The sequence below is a fragment of the Diospyros lotus genome, chromosome 15 (genome assembly GCF_014633365.1).
Source record: "Diospyros lotus cultivar Yz01 chromosome 15, ASM1463336v1, whole genome shotgun sequence".
Classification (NCBI taxonomy): domain Eukaryota; kingdom Viridiplantae; phylum Streptophyta; class Magnoliopsida; order Ericales; family Ebenaceae; genus Diospyros; species Diospyros lotus.
Genome location: NC_068352.1, coordinates 4223118 through 4231173, shown reverse-complemented (window position 1 = coordinate 4231173; position 8056 = coordinate 4223118).

Sequence of the window (8056 nt, the reverse complement as noted above, 5' to 3'; positions counted from 1 at the left end):
TCTTTTACAAACCTAAAATTGTCAATACCTGAAATGTTAAATTTATTAAGGATATTAATGTAATATCTCAAACAATCCATAGAAGGGTAGTATATATCAAGGGTAAGTAAGGAAGAAAATAACACTGGTTGGATACTTTTGAGGCTGAATGTAGGCAAATAACTCCTGAATTAAGCGTGCTTGAGCTGAGAAAGCTCAAGGATGGGTGACCTCTTGGAAAGTTCCCGTAGGCCCATCTAGGTAAGTTATTCTGGTCCTTCTTATCGCTCGATGTGGGATGTTACATGTGGCATCAGAGCCGACCCTCTTCGTGAAGGCGGTCCGATGAGAGCAAGGAGTGGCGTCGGGGCTCGAGGACCTGTACAAGAAGCGACTTCTTGCAACGTTCTAGGATGATAGTCTCCAAAGGGAAAAAAATCTGGGACTAGTTGTAAAGTTGCATGACGAGGACGTCATGTGCTTAAGAGGGGAGAATGTAATACCCCAAGAGTCCAGAGAAGGGTAGTATATATCGAGAATAAGTAAGAAATGAAATAACACCACCTGGATATTTTTTGGACTGAATGTAGGCAAAAAACTCCCGAGTTAAGCGTGATTAAATTGGGGAAGCTCAATGATGGGTGACCTTCTGGAAAGTTCGCGTAAGCCCATCAGAGTAAGTTATTCCGATTTTTCCTATCGTTCGATACATGATGTTATAATTAATGACTTAAGTGAGGGGAATTATGAGATTTAAATTTGATTCTTGTGAATAAAGATGAATTATTAATCAATTTAAGAACTGCCACATAAGAACAAGTCAACATATATATAGTCTAAAGTATAAGTTTACAAATATATATAGTTAAAGCTATAGTATAAAAAGAGATCTTTTAAGGTAATAAATTTATCTATTTTTGATAATCTCTTTGTATGCCTAAAAGCGTCTAACTTTGATGTTGGACATTGGGATATATAATCCCATCTAGTTTTCATATAAGCCATGATTACATAAACTTCTAAATATTTGGTATGATAGGTAGATTCAAGTTTGGAAAATCAAAGTGTCACTCAAGGGAGTCATGGCCTTTGGCCATAAAACCTATAAGACCATAAGGGACTCAATTGATAACATTAACTAACATAAGGACCAGACTTGAAATCAGAACCTTCTTTTCAGTCTCTAAAAATGACTTGTTTAGAATTTTCATGTCAATAGTGACTCACATATATAGAGCTACATCAAGTAAATATAAAAACAACCCTTTAAATTGGGATCTTAAGGAAGTATACGTAAAGGAATCCAAAATGTTGTTCTAATAAAGATAATCATTTAATTTGTAAGGTAAGGACATCCCTATAAAGATATTAAAGTAAGTTTTCCATTAGCAGTATTCAACACTACAAGAATTTTGAATTTTAGCGATGGAATATTTTCGTCGTTAAATTCAAAAATCTGTCGCTAAATCAATTTAACGATGGATTAGCGACGGTTTTATTCCGTCGCTGAAACAATTGTCGCAATATTTTTTTTGCGACGAATCCGTCGCCAACTTAGCGACGAAAAATTTTCCGTCGCTAAATGTTTTTTTTTTTAAATTTAACGACGAAAATTTTCGTCGCTATTTTTTTAAAATAATTATTAAAAAAATTAAAATTTATTTTAACGAAGAAATATTCCGTCGCTATTTTTAAAATAAAATTTATAAAATATATTTTTTATTTTTAAAATATAAAATTAAAAAAATGTTAGCGACGGAATATATTCCGTCACTAAAGCATATTTATAAATAAAAATAATAATAATTAAAAAATAAATAATAAACATAAAATTATTAAAAAAAGAAGATAATTAATTAATACATAAATATTTAAAATTTAAATATAATAAAAAACAGACTAAAATTAAAATATTAACAAACATTTCTAATAATTGACTGAAAATAAATAAAATATTTAAATAAATAAAATAACACAAAAAAAAAAGCATACAAAATATATGAACAGCAAAAAATATCTAAAAAATAAAAAGTAAAATAAGTATCTAAAAAAAAAACATCAAATAAATAAAAAATTAAAAAAAAAGCATACAAAATATATGAACAGAAAAAAATAAATAAAAAATTAAAAGTAAAATAAATATCTAAAAAATAAACATCAAATAAATAAAAAATTAAAAAATAAATATCTAAAAAATAAAAATAAACATCAAACAAATTTTAAAAATAAAAAGTAAAATAAATATCTAAAAAATAAAAAATAAAAAATTAACCTAGGTGAGGGCGAGGGCGAGGGGCTGCAAGCGAGAGATGCGGGCTAGGGCAAGGGGCAGCGAGCGAGAGTGAGCCGCGAGTGAGGGCGAGAGAGAGGCGAGGGCGATGTAGCAAGCGAGAGTGAGAGAGCGAGGGCGAAAGACGAGGGCGAGCAATGAGAGACGAGGGCGATGCAGCAAGCGAGAGCGAAGGCGAGGCCGCGAGCGAGAGGCGAGATCGAGCGAGGGCAAAGAGCAACCGAGAGCGAAAGCGAGAGAGTGATGGCGAAACAGCGATGGCGAGGGCGAGGGCGAGGCTGCGAGCGAAAGCCGAGATCGAGCGAGGGCGAAGCAGCGAGGGAGAGCGAGAATGATGGCGAGACAGCGAGCGAGAGGCGAGGTCGAGCGAGGGCAAAGCAGCGACTGAGAGTGAGAGCGAGAGAGCGATGGCGAGGCCGCGAGCGAGAGCGGGGGGAAGGCGAGGCAGTGAGCAAAAGTGGGGGCGAGGGCGAGGGCGAGATGAGAGACAGAGAGGGTTAGAGATTTGGGGGAGGGGGGATTTAGGGTTTTTTGGGGGGAAGGGAGGGGGAAGGGGGATTTGGTTAAGAAAGAGGCGGGGAGTTTCCCACCTCTTGGATTTTTTTTAATATTTATTAATTAAATAAAAAATAATATAATTTATAAAAATAATAAAAATAATTATTTAATTGATAAAAATAATGTAATTTAAATAAAATTTTATTATTAAATAATTTAAATAAAATCTTATTGTAATTATCTAAAAATTTAATTATATTATAAATTGAATAATTATAATAAATTAATTTTATATATTGAATTATTTATTAATAATTTGTTATCTTAAAAAATTAATTTTTTTCTATAAATAAAAATTATACTAAACGAATTTCAAATTGCTGAATTTCATCTATAACTTAGATACAAAATTAAAGAGTAAAAATAATAAAGAGATATATTTATTTTTTTCTTGTTCAACATTAATGTTTTATACATAACACTTAAAGTTTAAAAATAAAAATTAACCCCTATAATTTTTTTATAATATAATTATTAAGAGAGAAAACCATTCCATATCTTCGTCTGAAAATTATTCCAGACTTATCTTGATACTCTGTTATCCTAATCAAAACATTTCACTTCCCTAGTTGTTTATTATGAATGACTTAATTGTATATTTAATTGTGTTACAATGTCTATATATTAGATAGTGACATATGATATTGTTATAAGTATAAGACACAATGTCATCCATATATTATGGTTTTAAACTTTTTAGTTTAGCAAAAAATTCTCCTATTTATAAAGAAAAAGATATTGACAAATAACTCCTAGACACCTTCTTATATAATGTAATCCCTCAATATTGTTTTATTTTTATGATTTCTAAAATTTAAAATAAAGAAAATTTCAATAATATTATGATTTTTAAACTTTTTATTTATTTTTCAAATGTAGTGTTTGTTTATATTTTGTACATATTTAATAAATATTACAAATAATTAATTATTATACATTTAATATATTTTTTATTTTATACACATGAAATATATTAATTGATATAGTTAGAATTTAGCAATATTATGATTTTTAATATTAATATATTTATTTAAATTTTATAAATTATTTTTTTATTAATTTGTTTAAATGTATATTTAATTTTTTATAAAATTTAAATATTTATAAATTAATTAAATAAAAAAATTAAAAATTAAAGCGACGGATTTGGACGATCCGTTGCTAACTTTAATTTTTTTTATTTAAATTAATTTTAATTTTAAATTTTTTATTATAAAATTTAAATTTAAAATTTTATTTTAATTATTTAAATTAATATTAAAATTAATTTTTTATTTTTAAATTTTGCGACGGAATTTATTTTCCGTCGCTAAAATTAATGACAGAAATAAATTCTGTCACTATATAATTTTTTTGTTTGTTTTTTTTATTATAATTAAAATTTAGTGACGGAAAATTATTTCCGTTGCTAAAATTTGCGACGGATTATTTTTTTCGTCATTAAAAAAATATATTTTTTTATTTTTTTAGAGACGAAATTTTTTTCCGTTGCTAAAATCCGTTGCTAATTCTCAAAAAAAAAAAAAAAATTTAATCCATCACAATTCCGTCTCTATGCCGTCGCAAAATAGCGACGGAAATGTCCGTCACTAAAAATCCGTCGCTAAATCCCGTTTTTCTTGTAGTGCAAGGTTCATGACTTCATATGGTTTAATAGTGAATGTTGTGAATGCTTGTACATACCTTAAGGCCAGTGGGAGCACTTACATGTGGGTGTATTTCATTTGCATTCAATGACTTGAATTTGCTACATAAAGTTAGAATATTTTCTTAATGAAACCTTGAAATGAAGAATTTAGTGGAATCTTTTTTGTTGTTAAACATAGAAGATTTGTAGAGACGTCTGAAAAAAGACATTATGATTATCTCATAAAACCTACATTGGAAGAGTTCTAGAAAATTTTATAGATAAATGATGGTCTCTATCTGAAGGTTATAAGGTACTTATAAAGAATATCAAGAACTATAAGCATTGAAGCCACTTCACAAGCTATATATATAGTTAAGGGTTTATCACAGAGCTTTGGGTTTGTGTTTTAGTGTCCAAGCTATTAATCAAGGATTCATTGTGATAATTGGGTTGCATTTTTATACTATGTAATGGCGGCCAATGCAAGCACATTGACATAAAGCATTTTGCTATTCAGATATATGTAAGAAAGTCAATATTGAGCATATAAGAACAGATCTGATCATGTAAATCTCATAGAGAAAGAGCTCTTATAAAGGTGTTTTGTAGAACACGTGAGATTAATTAGCTCATTTTGCTTGCTTTCTTATTTTCTGTTAACTTTTGCCTTTATTGTAAAAAGGCATGTTTATTTTGTGCACATACAGTTTTGCCTTTAAGATGTAGTTCATTGGGACAATTGTGGACCTAACTAGAGTAATAACTTATAAGAAGTTATTCATGAAGTGTAATACCACATAGGGTGTGCATAACTGCCATGATTATCAGGATTAGGATCCCTGTCTATCTATTATATACCTATGACTTCCATCATGTTGCTAGCTTTCTGTAACACATAGTGTAGGCAGTAAACCCTATTCCATCTCTCACCATTCATAAATAGTGTGAGGGTCGTGCATATGTTTGTGATCAATTCAAGACGTGATGATACGAATACTGGATCATGCAAAATCTTAGATTATATGGCTCAAAATAAGTGTCTGTACTCTGATTACTTCCGCTTATTAATATTGCATGTGTGTATTCTCCCAATATTGCTTACAGTAAAAGCTTAAGCTTAAGACGTGATGATACTTTTTTTTGCAGAAACTCAAATAAGCATAGAAATTAAAAAAAAAAAAAAAAAAACTTAGAAATCAACACTATAACGTGAAAATTTCAAAAATTTTAAGAAACTAAAAGAGAAATAGGTCTGACAGAGAGAGACATAGCAAGCAATGAGTTAAGAGAGGGGGAGAGAATAATATATGTGTGTATATATATGTGTGTGTGTGTGTGTGTGTGTGATTGAAGCTTACCTAAGAAAGCAAATGACGGTGGCTTTTTGAATTAATAACCAGAACCAATAAGAGAGACACAAAGAGACCTCCGGTGATGGAAACTCACCATTAACTGAGATACTGGAGGAGAGATGGTGAGACTAAAAGATAGAGAGAAACCTTCCATTGTGTGAGCCTTGAGACCTTCCTTCAGCCATGGAATGGAAGAGTATATATGAGAGGAAATTAAGCCTCTCAGCCTTGAGAGACTAATTAAGGGAGACCACGCGCGAAAGAGCTGGCAAGGGCTGCTAGCCATTCTATATAGCAAAAGAGAAAAGAGAAAAGAGAAAAGAGAAAAGAGAGGGTTTTTTTTTTGTAATTAACTAAAATGAGAGCTTGGTCCGGTTTAGAGGCCGTTTGGCTGAGCGATTTGAGCGCTTATAAGCTATATAAGCAGTGTATAAGTTATGTAACTTTTGACAGTTAAACATTTGACTTGAATAATTGCTTAAACGCTATATGACTGAAACGCTGTTATAACAGCGTTTTGGAGAAGTTGGTACCCCCAGCTTTGGCAAAAAAAGCTGTCAAGTTGAGCGAAAAAATTACCATTCTACCCTCAGAAACTCTCTTCTCCCATCATCTTCTTCAAGTTCCCTCTCTTCTACTTAGATCCGTCGCCCGTTGTCGCCTCGTTGATCTGTTGCTCGCAGTCGCCTAGCGCCATCGACCCTCCATCGCTGCCGCCTCCTCCTCCCCAATCGACTACAACTGGTGAGTGTATATATATTATATATACATATATATTGTATAATATATATTCATAAATTTATATGAATAATTTATCTAATAATTAGAAATTAATTTAGAAATACAGGAAAATTTATATACTATATATACATATATACTGTAACTGGTGAGTGTATATATATTATATATATGTATAATTTATCTAACAGTTAGAAATTAATTTATATTTTTTATAAAAAAATATTTTTTTATAAATTTTATTTATATTATTTAATATCATGTCTATTTTAATCTTTTCGTCAAATTTTAACAACTTATCAGCTTTTACAAACCAAACACATAACTATTAACTAACAGCTTAAAAGCATATTTTTTTAAATACATTATCAATTTAAATATTATACAACTTTTATACTAACAACTACCCCACTTAAAAACTCTACTAAAAAACGATAAGCCAAACAACCTCTTAGTCTTTTAAAAGCATATATACGACGATAGGAGAAGAAGGCTGTTCTTAGCAGCAGCGTCCACTAACGAGCTTCTAAACTCTTTCGCGCGTTGCTGATTTGCTCTACATACACTATTTATCCCAACCAAACAATTTTATTCGCATCGCTTTGATTGAGGAAGTGGGTATATTATATGGGTGGCTACCGCAATGTTTACCCAAACGACCTCTTAATTATATGACAATAGGCTGACCATTTGATCTTAAAAAATCTACGTACAGTTAAAGAGCTACTTAATGGGGGGTATTAATGTATAATGTAATTAATGTTTTAAAAGAATTGAGTTCTTAGCGCGTTTATACGTGATCCATTTGTTAGGTATAGAGCTTAACGGATTCAAATTAGGTTCACACTAAAGGACCCTTATTTTTGTAGTGAGGTATTATTAGGCTTGAGAAGATATTATCTAAGTGTAACCCTTCAGATATGGGAACTAAGGTTCTCACATTAGCCAAGTTTAAAAAGTGTCTTACACTTCTAAATATTAGTAAATGTAAGTGAACATTTCAATTTGTTTGATACTTTTATCAACTAATGTATTGTTTGCTTGTGTGCAAGCCTTGTTACGTATTATGGTGGAGATTTGTTGGGATGTGATACCTAATAAGTCCAAAGCGATAATGGTAAGATCTGATAAGTATAAAATTATCATAGGGTTCGGTTCAGGATTGATAGATTTAAATTTCCAAACCTATTTATAGGAAGCCCGATAAGAAGATGGCTTAAGTAAGTTTATTTTATTTTTTAAGGGAAGCGGGCTTGGCCTAGTTACTCAAAACAAAAACCAAGCACAACCTATTTTGCTAGCTGCCCTATCTGAAGCCCATTAGAAAGCCCATTATTCTCTTTACATATGTCTAGCCTATTAGCCCATCACTCATCTTTGTAAGCCCATTTTTGAAGTTGTTGGAGACTTGGTTGTTGCTATTCAAACTAGATTTGTTTTTTACCTTTTTTCCTCACCCTCATCTCATCCTTTCCAGATGCCTAGGGAACTTATCCTCATCATTGATAT